Below are 26,021 nucleotides of genomic sequence, written 5' to 3' on the forward strand. Positions count from 1 at the left end.
TACTGCCCTGAAAAAATCCCAAAAGATTTTAAACTTTGAAGTGTGATATATTGAATAGACTTATTAAACATGACTAACTGCATTGATGTTTATTTTCTTGCCAAGCAAAAGAGACTTAAATGGCCTTCCTGAACAATTTACGTTTTAACAACATTTGGAGTGTGTCCAAATATTTGTTCACAAAATCTCGATTATCTTCAATTACAGGAGTTATTTTCATATTATTTTTTGACATGTCATCAAAACTGAAGAACAATATGGAAGTCTGGGCATTTACGGCTGACGACCGTCATAGGCTGGTTTAAGTGATCACTTTACACACGTGTAACATTCACCAATTTGAGTAGTGTGGTTGTCAATAATGGGTTGGATTGGTGAATGTTACACGTTTGTAAAGTGATTACTTAAATCAGCCTATGACGGTCGTCAGCCCCGTAAATGCCCAGATTTCCATATTGTTCTTCATCTTTGATGAGATGTCAAAAAAATTTACGTTTTGTAAGTTGGTCACTTTCTCCTGTACGACTACGATATTAAAATTGATGATTTTTAAAAAAATATTAATTATATTTATATTTTTTCCTTGCCCCGGTCCTGTCAGATATGAGATTTACGTATTCAAAGAGCCTCCACAAGATGACTTACTCCTCACAGTACTAGGATGTTACGGACTTCACATAAAACTGCTCCACTGTTTGAGGACTTGTCGACCTCAAAAAATGGACACGATTCAAGACCACATGGCTAGATGTGGATTCAAACTGGTACTTAAATGTCCCCTTAAATTGTGCGTTACTTCTTGAAAATAATGCTTTATGAATATATTCTCAATTGTATTAATATTTATAGCATTTACTTTGTGTTGAGTCATTTATACATATTTTTTTTACAAAAATGATAATAATATTAGTATATAACCACTCACCGAGATTTTTATAATTTTTTGACATCTCATCAAAGATGAAGAAGAATATGGAAGTCTGGGCATTTACGGGGCTGACGACCGTCACAGGCTGATTTAAGTGATCGCTTTACACACGTGTAACATTCACCACTTCTATTCATCATTGACAACCACACTATTCAAATTCTTGGAAGTTCTATATATATGAACCAATTTTGAAACATTATTCTTGAATCACTAGAAATTCACCAGAGACATCTATTGGTGAGATGTAAAGAAGCTTTTTACTAAGCAGAAACTCTTATATTAGTATGTGAGGTCCGAATTCTGGATTATAATCACACACATGAGAAACGCCAGAAAATACTATTTTCATTTTTATTATTAAGCTTATAATTTGACCGGATAATTTATTTACAACATTTTGAGTGTCTCCAAATACTTGTTCGAAAAATCTGGTTTATCTCCAATTACAGGAGTTATTTTCAAATTATTTTTTAACATCTCAACAAAGATGAAGAAGAATATGGAAGTCTGGGCATTTACAGGGCTGACGACCGTCAAAGGCTGGTTAAAGTGATCACTTTACACACGTGTAACATTCACCAATTCTACCCATTATTGACCACCACACTACTCAAATTCTTGGAAGTTCTATATATATATGAACCAATTTAGAAACCTTGTTCTTGAATCACTAGAACTTCACTAGAGACATCTTTTGATGAGATATCAAAAAAAAATTACTAAGCAGAATTATCTCATTTTATCTCATTTTAGCTGCGCACAAGACGTCGTTTGGGACGGTTGTATCGCAACGTTAGCTGTGGCGGATACTTACGATGTATTTTTTTCTTTTTAAGGTACTTACCATAGCTAAGATTACAAAATTGATATATTTCACCTTCAACTATGGTCAATATAAGCCACATTTAGGATTATTCACATTTTTCCCGTTTTTAAATCATATTTTCATAAGGGAAGGGTTAATCAGCATATGACAGGTCATAAGCACAGTAAATATCCATTTCAGTTAACACTCTCCTATGTTATTTGTTGTTAATTCATTCATGTTTCATCTACAGAATATTATGTTAAAAATAAATGCTGACTGGAAATTATCCAAACTCGTGAACGACACACTTAAAATGTTGTCAGTAAAAATATTTAAAATAAATTAACCGATAATAAATTTAACTAAATCTCAAATTTCTTGAAAAAAGTCACCGATTTATTTGAAAATTTCGTACAACGTTGCATTTTAATGTGCTTGTGTTTTGAATTACCTCTTTTTTACTTGTGAGTGGTAAAATATATATTTTTTATCAGCTCCTTTGACCGCAATGGCACCCACATCTATCAAATGTAACAGCAACATTGACATTCGATATTCAGCATTTTTAATGTTTTTGATGCCATTATTGAATCAAAGGTTTGTATTTTTTTCTTTGATTGACTTATAGCAAATGTATTATTTATATTCGCTTTCTTTTCTAACTAACCAGACTGGGCCACATCAAGCGTGGTAGGGTAAAATTAGCTTATTCATAGACAAGGATTGAATTTATCATCTGTTAATTTAATAGAATCTTATTCATGAATCTAATAAACTACCGTTGGGTGAATATAATACAATCTACCCGAGTATGTAGAATTTTAAGCCGAGATAAGTCTCAGATGTATTGAGGCATTCGAAGTGTGTGAAACTATTCCCCTGATAAATCGGCTGCTATCCAATTACATATATTTATGACTTAATTAAGATTATATTCAGGATACGCGCAAAGGATGATACAATGAAGAAGCTCCTTTGTAGAACGAATATACGATGTCCTGAAACTTGTGGCCATCATTTATAAATCCTTCAAATAATTGTTCACAAAATCTGGATTATCTCTAATTACAGGAGTTATTTTCATATTATTTTTTGACATCTCATCAAAGATGAAGAAGAATATGGATGAGACTTCATCTTTGATGAGATGTCAAAAAATAATATGAAAATAACTCCTGTAATTGGAGATAATCCAGATTTTGTGAACAAGTATTTGGACACACTCAAAATGTTGTAAATAAATTATCTGGTCAAATTATAAGCTTAAATAATAAAAATTAAAATGGTATTTTCTGGCGTTTCTCATGTGTGTGATTATAATCCAGGATTTGGACCTCACATACTAATATAAGAGTTTCTGCTTAGTAAAAAGCTTCTTTACATCTCACCAATAGATGTCTCTAGTGAAGTTCTAGTGATTCAAGAACAAGGTTTCTAAATTGGTTCATATATAAAGAACTTCCAAGAATTTGAGTTGTGTGGTTGTCAATAATGGGTAGAATTGGTGAATGTTACACGTGTGTAAAGTGATCACTTAAACCAGCCGATGACGGTCGTCAGCCCCGTAAATGCCCAGACTTCCATATTCTTCTTCATCTTTGATGAGATGTCAAAAAATAATCCTTCAAATAAGATTTTTTTATAACTTTCCTTACTCAAATTATCAACAAAAAAATATGCACGTACAATTTAATTTCAAAGACACCAATCCTAAGAGCACTTGTGCACTACACAGAATTTTACCGTCCAGCTGTCCGGTTTTGAAAAATAAAAGCGACTACCACAGTTTAGCGTGATCGAATTTACGCGCAACGTGTTCACGCACCGATCAAGAGTACTGATTCGAAGAACGATGGACAAATTCACAAGCCAATCCAAGCCAATCATTGTTTTATCACGGTAATTGAATCGCCGGACGGTAAAGTTCCGTGTAAAGCACAAACGCCTTAATGGTTGGGACTGCTCATGAACATCGCTCACGACGAGCATCTGCGAGCATCCGAAACTATGGATGGAGCGCTCGGCTCACTGTACTGACTAAACGAATGCTCGCATCGTAACGTAATATTGAAAAAATCACTTTAATTTATTTGAACCCCCTAGGAATCCAACTTGGGACCTCCAGCACGGTAACCGGGCGTGCGGACAAATTATAAGCTACATAAAAAATTAATCGTGTTTTTATTCGGGTCTCATGTATGTGAATTTTATCCAAGATTCGGATCTTTCATACAAATAAGAAGAGTCTCTGCATAATAAAGCTTTCCCTATTTCAATTTAGTTGTGATAATGAAAGAACGTCGTTGAGCTATGGTCTTTTGTCTAAAAGAGGTATCCTTTTGAATTTCTTTGACGTTTTGCAATGTTTTTCATAAAAGTTTGCAAGGATCGATGTGAATGAGTTCGGCGCCCTTGCTTCATCCGAGCAGATTGAATTTCACGAAGACCAGCAGAAACGATAACGTACGAGTGCTAACATAAATAACACCCTTAAAACTGAAAGAGAAAGGATTCTTTGAAACAAGGTCGTTCAACGTACATTCGTGACACTTCTTAGTATTACGGAAACACAGGGCTATCAAATTACAATTAAGTGATGTGATAAACTCACATGTGTTAGAGTTGAGATATTATGTAGGTATGTGGGAGTTTAAAAAATGGAGTGGTTTGGTTGTCAATCGTGGGTAGAATGGTGAATGTTGGACATGTGTAATGTGATCGCTCAACCAGCCTATGAGCTCTTTGTTGAGATGCCAAAAATGCACTAGCTTTGTGATTTTCCATTTAATTTTACTTAAAAAATCTACTGTATTATAAAATCATTAAGTATCTTATTATAACTTTAAACAGCACATAACATGTAATTTGTTAAATTTATTACGTACAAATCAGCTATGACCGTTAAAAAGGAAAAAAATTGCTGACCTAAAATGAATTATAAAATTGACTCAATTAACTGTGAATTTTAATCTATGTACGTCATACATATTTTTTTAAATAAATTTATGAAATACAAATATTTTATCCTATTAGACCTTAAGCCATTTAACATCATTTGGAAATAGCGTAAGAAGGCTTTATCATAAATATTTAATTTCCCTTTTAAGTCGCCTTTCTTACGGAAATTGAATAACTAACTTAAATACGCTTGAAATATTTTTATTCGATATAAAGCAATGTGGTAAAAAATATTGTGTCTTAGAATCAAACCATAAGAAAATGTCAGAAAAAATAATATACATCCATTTCTTAAACAACATTATTATTTTATGGTTAGTCTTTTATATTCAGTATTTTATAAATTATTTTTGTATAAGGCATAAGTAATTGTTAGTACCAAACCATAAAACAACATTAGATTGTTTCCTGTAAATTTAAATGGATTGATTCGGAAGTCATTTTGTAATAATAAGTATCCCTTTTTTATATTATTTATTGATTCGGCATTAACTTTGTGGAATGACATGATTATTTTAATTAAATTAAACACTTGAATAATCCACTGAATTGAGTTTTATTTTTATTTACGACTAGTTTCGAAAACGACCATTGTTTTCATCATCTGGTACAAATTAAAACTAACGAATAAAAATATATTTAGTTGTAACAAGAAAATTCATAAAAATCACGAAATTTAGATCATCGTCGTGGTCTAGCAGGTAACTATTTTTTGGAATTTGCAAATCATATCATGGAAACTAACCACTCATTTGACTCTCATACACTTAAATTATTACACTCTGTTACAAATAAAGGTCAAGTTATGAATAATTTAGAAAATTTAGAAATACATAAAAATTTAAATTCAGATAAAACAATAATTAATAATATACTGTTTCAAAATACGTCACCATTATTATCAATGTTTCCTTTTACGAAAAATGTTGTTCCTTAACCCCCCCTACCTATATTAATAAACCTATATATACACCTAAATATATTTTTATTCGTTAGTTTTAATTTGTACCAGAAGATGAAAACAATTGTTGTTTTCGAAACTAGTCGTAAATAAAAATAAAACTCAATTCAGTGGATTATTCAAGTGTTTAATTTAATTAAAATAATCCCTTTTTTAAATTTTAATTACACTTGACTTAAACCACTATTTTTCTATCAATAATAAAACATTATAAAAACGCTTAATAAAATCCTTGAGATTAAAAGGCCTGGCTTTTTGCATTTTGTCATACCAACAAATATGAAGAGAAAATGAATATCTGGGTATTTATTAATAGGGCTTAATCTGTCATAGGATGGTTAAGTGATCCCCCATTAGCTAATATTGTATCCCATAAATTATTACTGCACATGTTAAAAGTGTCACTTATAGTTGTATAGCTACATAAGGACCATCAGTCCATTTGATCTTCACATTCGTTTTAAAATGCCATAACTAGGCGAAACAACTCTCACAATATAATTTTTTCATGTGTTTTGTTAATCAAATACAACTTAGTAGACTCTTAAAACCGGTGTTTGATTTAAAAATTAAACTAACTATCACGCCGCTTCTCCGCAGGGGTAGGCGGAGAGAATCGAACGCCACACCACTCTGTATTTGCAAACATTCTTCGCCTCTTCTACATTCATGCATCTCCTCATAATAATCCTCATATTAATACATAAATTAAGTGATTACTTTACACACTTGTAACATTTACCATCCTACCAATGATTGAAAACCACACCATTATTTTTTTAGAAGTCATATATATATGATCAATCTCATTACGTTCCATGGTTGAGTTCTCAACAGCTATCTATAATTTGGATTTAAAAATCTTTTACCAAGCAAAGACCCTCGTATTTGTATGCAAATAATTTTTTACTAAAATTGAAAGCCCACAAGAAATGTAGCACCGTGTAGTCACACAATATACTCGTATACAGCCGACTTATACAAATCGCTAGTTCATATTGTAACACGCCTAATTGTTTATGTAATTTGAAGTTAAGTTCCACGTCCTGATCTGTTATTATGTACTCGAATTAATTAGAGGCGATATTATTATGCGCACGACTACCCCCAGGGGCCCAAGCGGACGTATAATTAAACTGATAGTGCAAAATTATGGCGTCATAAAATGTGAAGTCCTTTTTTGCCAGCCCTGCTAAGAGCTTCCCATAAAGCTGGATTTATTTTTACTTACATAACTTAAGGCTGACTTTGTATGTTCCAGAAACGGTGAAAGGCATAAGCTTCATTTATGAATGAATCGGTGTTTATACGATGGTGTACCCTTAATTTCAACTGACCAATTAAAGATATTGGATTAGTAGATTTGTTAAAAAACTAACTAACTAACTAACCATCACGCCGCTTACCCGCAGGGGTGGGCAGCGAGAATAGAACGCCACGCCATTCTGTCTTTGCAAACATTCCTCGCCTCTTCCACGTTCATGCATCTCCTCATACACACCCGCCGATTGTTTCGACTCCTAACCTGACCGCTTTCAAGTATTTGGCATACCCGATCGTGCCAAGTTTTCTCGGTTTTCCTCGGCTCCTTTTTCCAATTACATTCGTCTCATTTTTTTTACCGTTCTTTCTTCACTCATTCGTTCTATATGTCCAAACCATCTCAACACACCTTTCTTAATTTTATCGATAATGCTTGTCTCGGCTTTGCATTCCTTCCTTATTTCACTTTTCGAACATCTATCATGCATCGTTTTGTCGCACGTTCTTTTGAGAGATCGCATTTGTAAAGAGATTCGCAAAACTTTGTGTGTTGTGTTTTAAGGAAAAATCCGCAAAGCCTCTACTTCTAGAGGCTTGTCTGTAAGTAGGATAGTAAGGGTAGGGAAGGCAAATGTTAAAAATGCATTACGACACCCAGACCAATCGAAAATAAATATTTCTTAATTTTATTTGCACTTGGCGGGAATTGAACCCGTGACACCAATATCGCGGTCGAGCATCTACCCAACAACGTCATGGTGCCTGCCATAATATACATTTTTTAAGCACTTTGGTTTTAGAAAATGTTTGTGATCTATTCATTTATATATTTTTTTTTAATATTCCACAAAGCATCAGTAGCCACCTTAAAGACAAGGTGCTGGTCGAAACTGGTTGGAATAATAATACCAAAAATTAATGTGGTTCTAAACAATGTTGGTATTATATTTATTTTAAAAAGTTTATGAAATCTACCAAAAATATCACCGAAAACACAAAAAAATATATGTACTGATTTTTATTTTTATTTCTCCACTAAATTTGGTTTTGATTCAATCACTCAAAATGTATCATGCCATTCAAAAAAATAAACCATCATATCGATGGCCCCTAGGTAAAGTACTCTTTCTGCAAATGTCTTACTTTACAGGAGAGAGCTTAGAAGATTTTTTCAACGTATTTTTCTTATTATTAATCAACGGTTTTATCTGAAATTCTAAACTTATATTATTCAATCAAAAACACGTTAAAATAGTGTATTAAATCATTTTAAAACTTTATACTTTGTCAAAATTAAGTAGTTAGCGTTTTAGGAGTTCAGTTCATTTCGCAAATTCGTTGTAGATAGCGTCTTATACGCCTGAAAACTAGCCATAATTTATTTTATATATTTTTGGTTTGTTTATATTTGTAAATAACAATCAATTGATAACATACACCAAACATCTCAAAATTGACAAAAATGTAGTTAGAGCACTTTACGTAGGGCACGTCGATATGTTTACAGTGATCACTTAACCGGGCTACGATAGGTCATAAGCTCTGTAAATAACCAGACTTCCGTATTCTTCTTCGTCTATGTTGAGATGTATTTTTTTGTTATTCTTTTATGTATGTATGAATAACAATGACGTATTTTAGGAAATCGCTAAAACAATCCGAAACATATAAAAAAATTATCGCTGGAGTTTTCCCGTGGATAAAATGTGTAATCCACTACTTAAAAAAAAAATTCAGGCACTTTCTCCTCCATTTTATACCAAAAGAATAATATGTCACAAAAGGAATAATATTATTTCTTAAACATTATTTAAAAAATCACTGCTTTTAAATCCCTGAAGCTTTTAAGTAGGATTTCTTCATTTACCCTATATGAAAAAACAAATAAATCCCCATACTTTAATAGAATTCTTCTGAAATGTTGACATAACTTATATCATTTTTTACGCTTTTATAAAAATGTTCTGGGAATCCATTAGATCCACCTGTTTTTTTAATGTTATTTATTTTTTGTTTATTCCAAAAACAAAAGCTTTTTACTCTCAATAAAATATTTAAAATTCTTATTTGATATTCAAAAAAGTTTTATTATTTTTATAAAACTTTTACTTAAAAAAATGTTAGTAAAATATCACTTTTTTGTCTATATTTTCATGTAAAATTATAGAAAAATAATATTTTACACCCTTTTGAGGGAAGTTTTTTATTATTATTAGTTGATTTGGCGGTCTCTTTGCTGAACCATCTATTATTTTTTATATTTGATATTAATTTGGTAAATATTATTTATTATTTAAGCATTAATTTTTTGGTAAATCAAAACTTGTTTTTTACCTTTTGAGTATTATATTCCAACGACTGGTTTCGAAAGCTACAGATGCTTCCATCTACGGGTTTGATTATAAATTTGAGTTTGTAATCAAACCCGTAGATAGAAATATTTGTAGCAAACGATATAAGTCGTAACAATATTCAAGAAAGATTTATTTTCAATTGGTCTGGGTGTTTGTGATGTATTTTTCACATTTACCTTCCCCATCCTTACTATCCTACTTGCAGACAAGCCTATAAACACAGAGGCTTTGCGGATTATTCCTTTTTAAATGAAAAATAAATCAAATATAATACTAAAGAGGAAAAAATAAGTGGTTTATTGATAATTTTCTTAGTTAATATCGATGAAATAATAAAAAAGACAAACAATTTTATATTAATTACTAATTCGTCCATCGGTTTCACTTTTGGTGGTTTTTTATCATTCCAGTGTAGATAGTCAGTTTAGCTTTTTGTGCTTTCATGGTAGCGATTGCTTTCGTCATATTTGCTGCATTAAAAGCTAACAATGGGCATTGTTCGGAATTTTCAGATTCCACATACGCCGATATGTGCAGTTATTAATCTCGATGAGTCTCTTTTTCAGTTTGTACAAAATTTAATGTTAAACTTGTATTTTATTCAATTATACTTGGTGAACACCATTTTTTATTAAAAATCTATTGAGACATATGTTTTGAAGCATTCAGCATTATTTTCAAATAATATGATCTAATTCACAATGTTTTGAGTGCGTCCAAATATTTGTTAAAAAAACTGGATTTTCTAAACTCAGGAGCTATTTTAAAAAAAAATACATGTCAACATAGATGAAGAAATATATGGAAATCTGGGTATTAACAAGGCTTATGACCTATGTCATAGGCAGGTTAAGTAATCACTTTACACATGTGTAACTTTCACCATTATACCCATGATTGACAACCACACTACTTAATATTTTGGAACTCCTAGATATATATCATCTCGTGATACAGTAATGTTATTTCAAAACAGCCATCTGTGTTGGAATGAGAAAAGCTTTTATTAATAAAAGACTCTTTTAAATTCATGCGAGGTCCGAATCTTGTATTATATTCACATATTTGAGACCCACCTGAAAACATAAATGAATTTTTGTCAATCATGGGTAAAATGGTGAATGTTGTATATGTGTAAAGTCATCACTTAACCAGGTTATTGAAGGTCATAAGCCCTGTATATACACAGACTTCCATTTTTTTGTGTATTAATTTTAAATCAAGGACAGATTTTTTGAGTCTACTAAGTTGTATTTTATTAACAAAAACACATAAAAAAATGTATTGTGACGATTGTTTCGCCTTTTTAGGGCAATATCAAACAAACATTTGTTTGATAATGCCCTAACAAGGCGAAACAATTGTCACAATTTAATTTTTTATGTGTTTTTGTTAATAAAAATCAACTTAGTAGACTCAAAAAATCTGTCCTTGATTTAAAATTAATACATAAATTAAAATGGAGTTCTACAAATTGAACGCCAAATCAATAAATTCCATATTCTTCTTCATCTATGATGAGATGTGGAAAAAAAATCTAAAATTAGGAGTTGCATTCTTAAGACATTGAATAATGAGGAGGGGGTTTTGGTTCTTATTTTATTAATTTATATATTAATTCGAACAAAGAAAATATGGCTTGTTTTACGTTGCAATACATTCAAAGACAAAGTGGTATTAACCAAGTAAAATTGAATAATCAGTTTGTTTGAAGGGTATGTTTATGAAGTAAACGAGTGAGGGTAAAATTGCTTCCTTGTATTTTAAATGTTTTTTCTTACATTAAATTTTATTTATTTGTAAAAAGTTAAATAAATAAATTCAAAACTATAATATACTTACAGAAACTTGTCGAATTACCTAGAATTCTGTATAAATATTTAAATAGGTAAATGCGAGATCCTTTTCATGTTCTATTTTACTTGGAATTACAATAATGTTCAGAGCTATTGAAAATGCTAAATAGGGGATGCGATTTTCCCGATTTCTATTCTGTATCACCTGCTACATAATAAAGCTGGATTCACAGTTGGTCGTGTAAGACCTATTTGTAGGAAATACGTGCAGTGTGGTATTTTCTCTACCGATAAGTTCAGTTCAAACATGTAATTTATGGTCAAATGTTACATTTTCATTTACCCAATTGAGATGGTATTCATATTATTTTTTGACATAAAAAGCTTCTTTTCATCTCATTAATAGATATCTCTAGAAAAGTTCTAGTGATTCAAGAATAATGTTTCAAACATGGGTTCATATATTTATATATATGTATATATATATATATATATATATATATATATATATATATATATATATATATATATATATATATATATATATATATATATATATATATATAAATATATATATATATATATATATATATATATATATATATATATATATATATATATATATATATATATATATATATATATATATATATATATATATATATATATATATATATATATATATATATATATATATATATATATATAATATATATATATATATATATATATATATATATATATATATATATATATATATATATATATATATATATATATATATATATATATATATATATATATATATATATAAATATATATATATATATAAATATATATATATATATATATATATATATATATATATATATATATATATATATATATATATATATATATATATATATATATATATATATATATATATATATATATATATATGTATATATATATATATATATATATATATATATATATATATATATATATATATATATATATATATATATATATATACATAAATATATAAATATAAATATATATATATATATATATATATATATATATATATATATATATAGAACTTCCAAGAATTTGAGTAATGTGGTTATCAATAATGGGTAGAATTGGTGAATGTTACACGTGTGTAAAGTGATCACTTAAACCAACCTACGACGGTCGTAAGCCCCGTTAATGCTAAGACTTTTATATTCTTCTTCATCTTTGATGAGATGTCAAATATTACTATTTAATTATGTTACCGTTTAAAATATAGAAAAAACATGTACAAATGAACTTTTTTTTAAAATTGTGTCATCATAAAAGTCCGTTGGAAAAAGTGTATCAATAAAAAGTGGTTAAAACAAAGATGTTTTATTTTATAAAGTTTATAAAATTTACCACAAAGTATCTCCAAAAAACACTCAAGAAATCATAAGAGTCTATTTGAAGATATATACATTTGCATAAGGCCATATTACTTAGTCTTTTAAAGCAGTTATCCTCCTTAAAGACATGCTACATATTTTTTTTACTTAAATTTTTAATCTCAAATGATACATGGTCTATGGTTAATTGATAGCAAAATACTGTACAGAAAAATAAATGTGGATCAGCCCTTATCGTACGCCATTATTGGTACCTAAATATACCCATGAATGTTCCATTGTTCTCGCTTACACTCGTACTGTTTCATATGCACACATGTAAATATGAAAGAGATAAAACTTCGGAATAAATCATATATAAAATTGCATGCAACCTTTATGATATACGAACCCATTAACTTAATCCGACTAAAGTATTCTATAAGTCTTTAAGTGCTTCCATAACAGAAACACAGAATATCGCAAAAAAATTAAACCGAACAACTCAAAATTGAATAACATTAATAAAATATACGATTATGGCGATCGATTTTCTCTGCGTACCCTTACAGTAAAAAGGGCGTGATGGCAGCAGTAGTAGTAGTAGTATGATGATTGGTTTCTCCTATATACTCATATTATTGAAATTTACAAAAAATTTAATTTTAATTTAATTTCGTTTAATTTTAATTTTATTTAATTTAATTTATTTAAATTTATTTATTATTTACAATAAACTGTTGATAATTTATTACAGTTTATTGTAAATGATTAAATTATTTACAACTGTTATTAGCATAATAAAAATATAAAACATAAATATTCATAAACTAGTATTAATTTCATTAAAATATTCTATTTTGCTATCAAGAAAGCACTGGTATATTTTTAAATCATTGTAATTAATAAAGGCTATATTTTCGTGGCAAAATTTTATATTTTTTATTAACATTAATTGTATACATTTATTTTAATCACAAGTTTTAACATATTTAAAACAATTTTTTGCAGAGACCCACTAAGCCATTTTATGTATCTTGTCGGTGGAGTTCTTTTTGAATACATTTTTTTACAACATTTTGAGTGTGTCCAAAAAATGGTATTTTCTGGCGTTTCTCATGTGTGTGATTATAATCCAGGATTTGGACCTCACATACTAATATAAGAGTTTCTGCTTAGTAAAAAGCTTCTTTACATCTCACCAATAGATGTCTCTAGTGAAGTTCTAGTGATTCAAGAACAAGGTTTCTAAATTGGTTCATATATAAAGAACTTCCAAGAATTTGAGTTGTGTGGTTGTCAATAATGGGTAGAATTGGTGAATGTTACACGTGTGTAAAGTGATCACTTAAACCAGCCGATGACGGTCGTCAGCCCCGTAAATGCCCAGACTTCCATATTCTTCTTCATCTTTGATGAGATGTTAAAAAATAATATAATACATTTTTTATTGTTTTTAACGATTTTAACCTAATATACGCACAAAAAAGAGAGAAAAATTAAGAATATAAACATTGTACAATTTTCATAAAAATTAACTCTTGATCCAACCTCTCTTTACCAAATCCAAATCTCTTAACCCATTCCTTTATTTTGCCTTTATTCCAACGGAACGATGGAGACGACAGTCATATAGTAGTCAGCAATAGCGCACTCCAGAACACAAGCTTGCAGTAGTACGCACTCCCTATCACGCACATAAATATGCTCTACATATAAATCATTTCAATCAAAGGAATGTGTTAAAGCCTTGCGACGTATGCTATGATTACAAATTAAGACACCTTATTTTGTAGCGTCAATCCTTACCTTCATTTGAAATGCGCCTTAATTACATAATCGTCTCAAAGACGAAGCTTAGCTTCATTTAACTTTCTGACTTGACGTAATCCAATTTGCAGGTATTAAGGACCATTAATAAAATCGTTCGCTCAAGACAGGGGTGGCCAAACTGTGGTGTATGCGCTAAATGTGGCGGATAAGTGATCAAAAGTGGCAAAAATCCATAGTTTTTTTTTTTTAAAGACTTCTTCTTCTTCCTGTTTCCATCCCAACTTTTCGTCTTTGTAGACTGTTGGCGTCAGCTCTCCTCATTCTCAGATTGTTGGTCCTTCAATCATGGATCATTCTATTACCTAGACCTTACCTTCGAATCATCATATATTTCTGTCACATCCATGATTTTTTGGCTTCTTCTAGATATCTTTCGAGGAAGATCAATAGCGATAACCTGGTTCACAATATATTTAAATCATTTGCGTCCTATGTACAACAATTGCTTTTCCCCTACTGAAAAAATCACCTATATTTATTTGCCCCCCCCCTCCTCTGGGAATCGAACCCGGAAATAATTATAATCATATTTATAGGTTTATATATCAAATGTTAGAATTGAACACTGTTTTTTTTAGTCTACGTAATTATATTTCATTGTTAAAAAACACATCAAATGATTTTAACATGTAATATATAAATTAAAATGGAGTTTTATAAATTAAACGCCAAATCTTTAAATAAATGCTTTAGGTTGACCACCACTGGCCTAAGACGTTCGCTACCTAGATTTATCATTATTTTTATCAAGAAATTATCCGAAAAACATCCTTAAAGGAACCTTTTAAGCAAAAGAAATAATTAATTTGATTACCTTAGGCTGCCTGTCTAAGTCTATTTTTTAATCCTTAATATAAAGCGAATGGCTTGACAATGTGTAAATGTTTCTCAAATTTATGTTAACCCTCCATGAAGGGTGGTTTCATAGAGAAGTTTTTTTGATAAATGTGCACTTACCTTCCATTTACCCTTAACTACCTTACATACATACATCCTGTGTCCAGTATACTTCAGTGATACTTGTGACTGTCAGGGTTACGAGCATCTGAAATGGAGTCCCATAATCCTGAAAAGAGAGAGGAAGAAATTGCCCGCCATAGGTAGGAGGATTACTAGTACATAGTAAAATATTGATAGTACTACAATTAAGATTTGGATGGCTTGACTCTGACCAATGTCTGTACACGACGGATTCTTCAGTTCTTTGGACATGTTGCGTGTGACAATGAGGATAGGCTGGAACGACTAGTTGTGATTGGTAGTCTGAAGGAGAAGGAAAGGAAGAGAGGGAGAGGAAGATCCCTACATGATGGACCGATGAAGTTAAGACAGCAGCAAGCACCTCGGTAGTTGGAGCGCTACATGCAGCGCAATCAAGGGATAGCTGGAAAAGAGCATATATGTATATAAGTATTAAAGTGCCAATTTTTTTTGGCAAAAAAGTTGTTTTGTCTTTTAAAATATCATGTAATTTTATCGATTTTCACGTTTTTTTAGATACTGACGCGTTCTTCTAAGGTATCAGCATTTACTATCGGGGTTTTTTATGGGAGCTACATTTATTATTTACCTTGCTTATTATGCACAAGGTTTGGATCAATAAGTTGATTTTTGTTTCTTCTAACTGAAAATATTATTTATTTTAATATTTATTGGGAAAAGGAGGAATAATCTAGTGGGTCAGTTAAGATCATCTCAGCATTTGCTCATTGCTTGGAGTAAACCCACTTTAAACTCCTCAGGAGGAACCGGACTGTTGATTGTCGTCTACTACAAAACAGACCTTCCGTTCCACTAGAAAGGGTTCGGTATTTTGTGTTCTAGCTTGGTTTATGGTACCGATGTCCTTCACTATTTTTATCATGTATGATACTACCTCTCGTGAGACCATAACGGCTGACATAATCTGAAAAAAATCAGGCTACTTTAAAATAAAATGCCACATGAATTTTTCGAAAAAATAACGTCAACTGCATGGGTAATATTTACCCCAACTGGTTAACGAAGGGTTAAGTATTTAAAATTCGCTTCAAAAAGAGACTTATGCAAAAATAATACCTGAACTGAAATTAGCTTGCGTTTCAAGTCAAATTTAATCATTCAAAAATACTTTTACCTTTTAAATGAATTACTACGTATTAGGAATCTCATTGAAAGTGTTTTTTGCCTTTGATTCGTGGATGTGTTAAAGGAAAGTAGTAACTCCATTTGAAAAAAAATAAAGGTTATTCAGGCATCATTGGAGATGGCTCAGTACAGTTACGTGATTTCGCAATCTATGCTTTTATCTAGGAAATTAATATGTTTAATTATTTGGCAGACTTCAACAAAGGTTCTTAAGTTTAGGACCTCCATCAAAATATTCAGAATTTTCCCCCATATAAAAGAGGAAATAAGAGTAAAAATACATGGTATAACTCAATTCCCAGTCATTCAGTCCATTCAGCGTCTGAGGGTCTCTTTTGCAAATATGGTAAGTAATAAAAGCAGAGAAAGACCAAGGAAAACTTGACATGATCAAGTTTTCCAATAGTCATAGGCCAAAGTTTTTAAATAGGCCAGGAGTCAAAATAATTGTCGGGTATATTTGAAGAGATGTATGAATTTAAAAAAAAAAGCGAAGATTGATTGCAAATATAAAAGATAGATGGTTGTGGGGTTATTTTCTATCTGCTTACCCCTGTGGAAAAGCAAGGTGATGGTTAGTTAGTTAGTTAGTTAGATAGATATATTTCTTTCATATTTTTTTCTCACTGATACGGTATTGTGGCAGTGTTTTATATAAAAGGCGTTGCACAGATTATCTTTTTTTTTAAGGAATAAACCACAAAGCCTCTACTTTCAGAGGCTTCTCTGCAGGTAGGAAAGTAAAGATAGGGAAGGTAAATGTGAAAAAGCATCACAAACACCCAGACTAATTGAAAATAAATATTTCTTGAATATACTTTGCAATTGGCTGGAATCGAACCGCAACGACAATTTCGCATTCGAGTGTCTACCCAACTACGCCACGGCGCCTGCCCAAAATAATAATTATAAACATTGTACAATTATTTCTTGACATTGTGGCAACCCTTTTTCAGATGGTATATTTTTGCGTTATTATTTCATTGAGGGAAGCCGGATGTACGTATTTTCCAAAAATCCACGACTTCCGATTGTCTGTATATTTTGTTTGAACTGAAATAAAAGTACCGCTAAGTAGTGAGAATAGAATAGTGTGGAAAAGAAACGAAGAGGAAGGAATATGATCATTAGGATTCAATAGAGGGAAAAATAGATATATATTTTTTTGTTTTATTTTTTTACATTTATTTTATCCACTGAACCTATTTCAACCATTTCTTTATCGCCTTTTTTATAGTTGTGTTATTTAGTATTCTTAGCTCCCATGTTTGACGTTTTGGATGGTAAAAAATATTCAAGTCCGTAAAAATATTCGTTCCTATGTAAAAAAATATTCAAGTCCGAGTATTTACAGGGCTTAAGACCTGTGAAAGGCTAGTTAAAATTACAACTTTATACACATGAAGCATTCACAATTCTACAATATTTAAGTTTTTTTTACGATGAAGAAAAAAATATAAATAACCACAATTTGAGTGTGTCTAAATAATTGGTCAGAAATCTAGATTATCTCTACTTAGAAGTTTTTTTTTACATTTTTGACATATTATTTGGTGTAAGTATTTGGACACACTCAAAATTTTGTAAATAAAATAACTGCTAGAAGCAATTTAAAAAAAACTAAGACCATGTTTTCAGGCGGGTCTCAAATATTTCAATATGTTCATATAACCCAGGATTTGGACCTTGCATATAAATAAAAAGAGTCTATGTTTTGAAATTTCGCTTAACGACGGCCAATCTATGACGATTTGCAGGAAAAATAATTGCATTCAATTTAATTCAATCCAATGCAATTAAATTTATTCATTTAAAATTAACTTATACATTACAAACTTAAATTTGATGCGTAAACATTAACAAAAATTCAAAAGTAAGCAAGAACACTATTGTTGAATATGTAGAAGATTCCGCTTCAGAATACCCACTCAGATACATGAAACAGATCAATATCCAGCGTGACGTTGTTCAGCATAGCGGCAGCTCTTCCTTTATTCATTACCATTGGCAGATTAGTCCTGTATACAGGAACGTGAAACAATCTATGCCGATGCTGTCTTGGGTAACTATCGGGAACATACAGACCAATGCTCCGGATAATTTCAGGATTATCAATCATACCGCGCAACAATCGATAAAAATGCGTAATTAAATACACATTCCTTCTCGTCTCTAAACTTTACAAACCTATGGTCAAAATAAAAGCGAGTTCGTGACAGGCGCCTTGAATTTTCTTAAATTCATAAACATCTACAATAGAACAATATAAGACTGCAGGGCATGACTGATCACCGTGCTATGATGTAATTAACGAACATATCAACAATTCATCAATCTAATACACTACCCTATGCTACATTAGGTCCAGAAGAGGGTGGCTGAAGGAAGTCGGAAAAAGAAGAAAAATAATTTTATTGATCCACCCCCGAGAGCTTTCGCCCAAGAAAGTTTCCTTAAATATCAAAATATTAGAGAATTTTTAAAAACAACTTTCGAGTTTTTAAAATAGTTTTTTTATTTTAATTAATTCACAAGGTTGGTATTTATTAATGGCTAAAATCTCTCATTGGCAAGATTAAGTGATCATTTTATGCACCGAGCAACATTAAAATATTAAATTACCATTTCACCCCTATATATTTAAATATTTAAAATATTTACATACTTAAAAAAAAACATACACGCAACTTTACTTTTTGACTACCGGAATGATGAAAATGTAATCAAATGTAGTCTATGTACATTTTACCTGATGATGGAATGATTATTTAGAAACCGGTTATAATGGTGAAGTAGTGTTTTTTTAAGTGTTATTACACAAACTGAACGATGAATGATAAGGAGAGTGTTATATTACCATACCACACAGTTAGCAATGCTTTTTATATGAAAAATTAAATATTTTATTATTAACAAAGAGACAATCTAGCGCAGTGCCCAATGCACAATGTGGGCGCAATTTGGTGCCGGAATAAATAATTTAATTTAATATGCATTAATTGAAGTAAATTTCCTGCGCTTTTTTCGTATTCTCTAATCAGCGTTATTCGCTTGATTATTTTAAAAACACCTATTTGGTATTCAAAGCATTTTTAACGAAGGCCCTAATTAGTCAAGTTGTAAAATGTCATCCGCGTTCACTGTAAATTAGCCGACTACCGTTACTTCACAGGGATGGAAAAAAGCGTAATGGGTTGCTGTTACTCGAGAAGAATGCCGGATAGGGCTGTTGTCACTTGAGAGTAATACTGGATTGGGCTGTTCTTACTCGAGAGGAATACCGAATTGGGCAGTTCTCACTCGTAAGGAACACTGGATTGGGATGTTCTCAATCGAACGGAATACCGGATTGGGATGTTCTCACTCGAAAATAATACCAGATTGGGATGTTCTCACACAAAAATAATACCAGATTGGGATGTTCCTAATAAAAAAATAATACCGGATTGGGATGTTCTCATTTAAAAATAATACCGGATTGGGATGCTCTTACTAGAAGATAATGTCGGATTGGGATGTTCTCACTCGAAAATAATACCGGATTGGGATGTTCTCATTCAAAATTAATACCGGATTTGGCTATTCTCGCTGTTTTCATTCGAGAGGAATATAAGATTAAATAGTTCTCACTTAAAAAAGAGTTATATAATACACAACAAGATTTCGGTTCTGATTGATATAATTTGACTGATATAATCGATTATTAAAACCACATTCCGTAACGACTTATTGTTGTTACTTAAAACAATTTTTTATTCGATATTTTGTTATTTAATTCGAGTTTTTCATTCGATCGCTCGTATCTGCCACACTATCACTCACACCCGCCCCCACAGGTATACACACACTCACCCACAAGCGAGGTAGTATTTTACAAATTTGGCGCTATATAAATTATCCAAATTTATAGTCCGCCTCCGTGGTGTAATAGTCAGCACGCTTGGTTACCGTGCTGGAGGTCCCGGGTTCGATTCCTAGGGAGGGGCCAAGTAAATTTTAAGTGATTTTTCACTCTAATATTTATTCAATACTACCCTGGACTGGTACCTGAAGTGGAGGGCTGATAACCTTTCCTTTCTGGGTTAACAACGATCAATTTAACACTGTATTTATATGATGCAGTGCCCTATACACCATCGGGTGCGAATAAGGGTTAGAATGAATAATTATTATTCACACACACACCCACACACCCACTTACTCACCCAGGCATACACACTCACCCAGCCATCCACCCACCCACACAGACAACCACATATATTATGCCTCGTTTTTACTTTAATGTAAAGCACAAAAAATCATACGTTTGGATTAAGCAAATTCCGCTTGATGGGATAAGATTATATTACGTTTTTACACTGTGGCAGTAAAGTAAGCCCAAATGGAGTTGGCCGTTTTATAGATCACACCGACGGTATTTTAAAGGTGTGTTAACCTTTCCTTTCAGGTGTTTAAATAAAAACGCAAGTTCCTGCGTTGGGTAGTCACTACGAAATAAAAAAATAGCGATTTTATATCGGAAAAATACGGATATTCATAGCTAATTCCCTTTATGAATTATGAATGGAGTAAAAATTATAATAATTTAGATTTATTTGCTGAAAACATTAAGAAAACAATCCAGCGACGCTCACGGAACAAGCATTGGTCAACTCTTGTCGAAAGCTCAAGAGCCACTGCCGCTTGCTCTCTAACTAGGCAGAGAACGTTGAGCTTTGAGCACCTCACGCTTGTACAGTGCAAGTATGCAAGAGTGAGAAGCAAATATGGTGTCGCGGTTCCCGTACACTCTTTACGCGCTGTTTATACGCGAATCTGTTTCCGAAATTCACAAAATACCTCCGATGTACCCGATAAATTATTACACACCGGGGTACTTCTAAAAAAATTGGTGACAGATTTACAAATGTATTTATTTAGATTGGCAGTGACAGGTATATTGAAAGCTTTTAAATGTAAATTCAAAGAAAAAAAACATACAATTTTATATTGTTTCACATTTTTAATAAATTTCACAACTTAGTTTAAAAAAAATTGCTTAGCAAGAGCAGATCTGTCAGGAAGCCTAGATGCTTCTGTATCAGATCTGGGCATGCGGTGGGACAGCTTTCAATGATTATTATTAATATTATTTTTTAAATCAATGCGTAAATATGTTATGGAGGAATATCTAAAATCTTAGCTTTGTATTTATTATATTTATAGAGATATTAAGGTTATTAGGAGCAATGTGTACTAGGTACACAACACCGGGAAGAGAGGGTTAAAAACGCGACGTCCCTAAAAAACTTACACCTCAAAATCACATCACAAGGAAACAATTCAGTGAAATTTAACGAGAATTTCAAATTAGTTTTTTTTTTCAAGTCGGCTCACGTTCGCAGCACTCACAATCGACGTGTTTGTCTAACAAACTGTTGACTTTCCGCAGCCGAAAGTGGTCACGTGTTTCGCGAGAGGCACATGAAAAAAGTGTTACAATACTAAAAGCAGACTTTTTTTTAGGTGGGTATTCCATTTATTATTTACCTCGCTTATTATTTTTTTGACATCTCATCAAAGATGAAGAAGAATATGGAAGTCTGGGCATTTACGGGGCTGACGACCGTCAAAGGCTGGTTTATGTGATCATTTTACACGCGTGTAACATTCACCAATTCTACCCATTATTGACAACCACACTCCTCGAAGTTCTATATGTATGAACCCATTTTGAAAAATTATTCTTGAATCACTAGAACTTTACTAGAGACATCTATTGGTGATATGAAAAGAAGCTTTTTATGTCAAAAAATAATATGAATACCATCTCAATTGGGTAAATGAAAATGTAACAGTTGACCATAAATCACATGTTTGAACTGAACTTATCGGCAGAGAAAACACCACACTGCACGTATTTTTTACAAATAGGTCTTACACGACCATCTGCATATATATATTTATATATATATATATATATATATATATATATATATATATATATATATATATATATATATATATATATATATATATATATATATATATATATATATATATATATATATATATATATATATATATATATATATATATATATATATATATATATATATATATATATATATATATATATATAGATATATATATTTTTTTTTTTTTTTTTCCATTTATTTAATACTGTTACAAAATAATTCATTTTTCCAATAAGAAAATATTGTTTCGTTTTATGAAATACCTTATTCTAGTTCCATTGTGCCTCAATATACCAAATAATAATGTGCCAAAAATATACTAACTTCTTATGCTTTAACAAAAAATTGATACTATACTGCTTTTTATGAAATTAAAAACTAATCTCCAGATTTTTCGCGAAGTACTGTTCAAATACAGTGTGCGAGAATCATAGCGTTTGAGTGTTGAAAACCTATTTCAGCGCAAAAAGCGGAAGAGAAGTTCTATTTATGGTTGAAGCTGGTATCATTGAGAGCTTAAATATAATCTTCTAACGAAACTCAAAATAATAAAGACGTTCCGATTTCCCAAGAACAATGGCGAAATCATTCGTAGGGTTTTTGTTACAGGGCCACGATCAACTGGCAAAGCTTCAAAGGATATTTTATTAAGTTTCATCCTTTTATTTCTACGAACCGCCTTCAGAAAATTCCTAGTAATTGATCAACTTCAAATATTTTTTTCTGGTCTCGAATATTACTTTTTTTTTATAAGCCTCCGCTGATTTGCACTTGATACAAATATTTTATTGGAACAGTTAAAAAAATTAGATATTAGAATGGAATGTAAGGCTGAACAAATAAATTGGATAGCACTGGGGATAACTCAAAAGTTTTAATTGGTAAAAAACACTATTTCTTAAAACCTTTTGTGACACGTGTTTCGGTACATTCCGCATCATTTTTAAATACCGTATGATAATTCGGAATGCAATTGAACAGATGTTAAAAAAAAGTGGTAGTTACCAAGTTTATTTTCATTTTTTTAAATTATAGATTCTACCACAAAGTGACTACCGAATCAATTAATAACGGGTAGAATCGGTGAATGTTACACGTGTATTAAGTGATCACTTGAACCAACCTATGACGGTCGTAAGTCCAGACTTCCATATTCTTCTTCATTTGGTTGCCGATCGTGCTGACTATTACACTACGGAGGCGGACATACAAAAGACAAAAACAACTAGAAAAAATCTAATCGCAAAGTTACTCGAATCAATCCATTTAATAATATTTACAAGGTAATCTAAATTTTGAGTGTGTCCAAATACTTGTTCACAAATCTGAAAAATACTTGTGATAATTCTAGTGATTCTTGTATAATGTTTAATAATGGATCATGTATAAGTATATAGAACTTCCAAGAATACGAGTAGTGTGGTAGTCAATCATGGGTTGAATTGGTGAATGTTACACGTGTGTAAAGTGAACACTTAAACCAGCATATGACGTTCGTAAGCCCTTTAAATGCCCAGACTTTCATATTCTGTTTCATCTATGTTGAGATGACCAAAAAACGTTTGCATATAAACCTAAGGTCAAATTAAAAGCGAGTTCGTGACTGGCGCCCTGCATTTTCCTAAAATCTTACACATCGAGAATAATATAAGACTGCAGAGTAAGACTGATCACCGTGCTATGACGCAATTAACGAACATATTAACATTTCATCAATAACACAAAAAATATAAAAGATAACCATTTTGTTTTTGGCTGAGTCCACAGAAACTACTAAGAAAAAATCTAATCGCCAAGTCACTCTTATCAATCAATGAGATAAGATTCGAGTCGGGACAAGGTAATCTCAATTTACTAATGTCTCCGATCAATAAGTCTTGTAATTAATCTTGGAGACATAGATGCACGGACGAATCTCTCGAGCTGAGTAGGCGCACTCGCCCATAACTCATCAATTCGATTGTCCGGACTAAATTGCTGACAGAGGATATCCGTGATACCCTCACAGAATCCCTCACGAGTACGGATCCATTTCCTAATCAAGTTTGTAACTAGTCGGAGAAACTAGGAATGCACTAATTGAGGGCGTATTTGGAATCCAGTCGTGATATTTTAATGTGGTATCATGTTAAGATGTTATTACTTATCCGCACCTAATGGTGCATAGGGCACTGCATCAAATTAACGCAGTGTTATCTTGATCATTACTTACATGAAGGCAAGGTGATCACTCTTGCGCTTCAGGAACCAGTCCAGGATAATATTAAATAAATATTACAGTGTTTAATTACTAATATTTATTTTCACCCCCCCTGGAAATCCAACCCGGGACTAAACGTAGCTAAACACGCTGACCATTACACCACGGAGGCGGACGATGTTAAGATGTTAAGATGTTTAGATGTAACAAAGATAAAATATATATATTTTTTTAAATTAAAATTTTTCCTTAGTAAATACAACTTTTTCTTAAAATCTACTGTGACACGTATTCCGATGTATTCCGCATCATTTTCAAACACCGTATGTGAAGCTTATTCTAAATTTCAGAGTTGGGTCCTTGGGAATTTTCATTATTGAATTTTTTTTTCTTATCAGTGGGAACATAGACAATTAGGGGGATGCTTTATTTATTGTCATATAGTAAATTATAAGTTTATTGTTATTTATATTTTTATGAATTTTTATTGTTTTTAAATGTTGTAGTTTATGGCTTTTCGTTTTAATTATTTTTAGGATTTCTAAGTTATTTTGGTTAAATTTGTGATAATTATCTATTAAAAGGTTAGCGAATTAAGAAAAATTATTATTTCTCAAACATACTTCACGTTTTCTAATTCTTGTTTTGAATTTTCTGGATTTAAAATTTTAATTAAAAATGGAAAGGTTTTACTACAAAGTGACTGACGAATCAATTAATGAAACAATATATATATTTTTAATTTTGCTTACTCATATTTTTCGATATGCATCGCGATTTTCAAATATTGTATGTGAAGCTTTAATTATTGCTTTTATAGATTTGGCAGTCACTTTGTGGTAATATCAATCCATTTTTATTAAATATTTGATATTGCGTGATACCACATGAATTTTAGTTATTTTTACACATCAATTTTCTGAAAATCATTCACTTCATAATCGTCGGTAGAACGGTGAATGTTACACGCATTTAAAGTGATCACTTAATTTTTTCCATGTTTATTATTATTTATATAACCCTTATCAGCACCTAATGGTGCATAGGGCACTGCATCGAATTGACGCAGTGTTATCTTGATCATTACTTTCATGAAGGCAAGGTGATCACTCTTGCGCTTCAGGAACCAGTCCAGGGTAATAGTAAATAAATATAGCAGTGTTAAATCGCTCATATTTATTTTCATCCTCCCTCTTGGGAATCGAACCCGGGACCTCCAGCACGGTAGCTAAACACGCTGACCATTACACCACGGAGGCGGACATATTATTATGCAAATATATTTTTGTAGGTTCAGTGTGTATTTTCTTCTCACATCTGGTCGTAGTAATGATATTTTTTTTAAAGTACCCTGATGGCACTTTCTGATTATCTCTGCATTCAAATTATTGATAATACTTACAAAAAATCAATAAGTATGAAATTCGTTGTTATTAAAAATTTTATATTTTTTTACTGTCAGTATG

Source organism: Brachycentrus maculatus, unplaced genomic scaffold (assembly GCF_059751285.1).
Source record: "Brachycentrus maculatus isolate JH-2025_06_01 unplaced genomic scaffold, ASM5975128v1 h1tg000482l, whole genome shotgun sequence".
NCBI classification, from domain to species: Eukaryota; Metazoa; Arthropoda; class Insecta; order Trichoptera; family Brachycentridae; genus Brachycentrus; species Brachycentrus maculatus.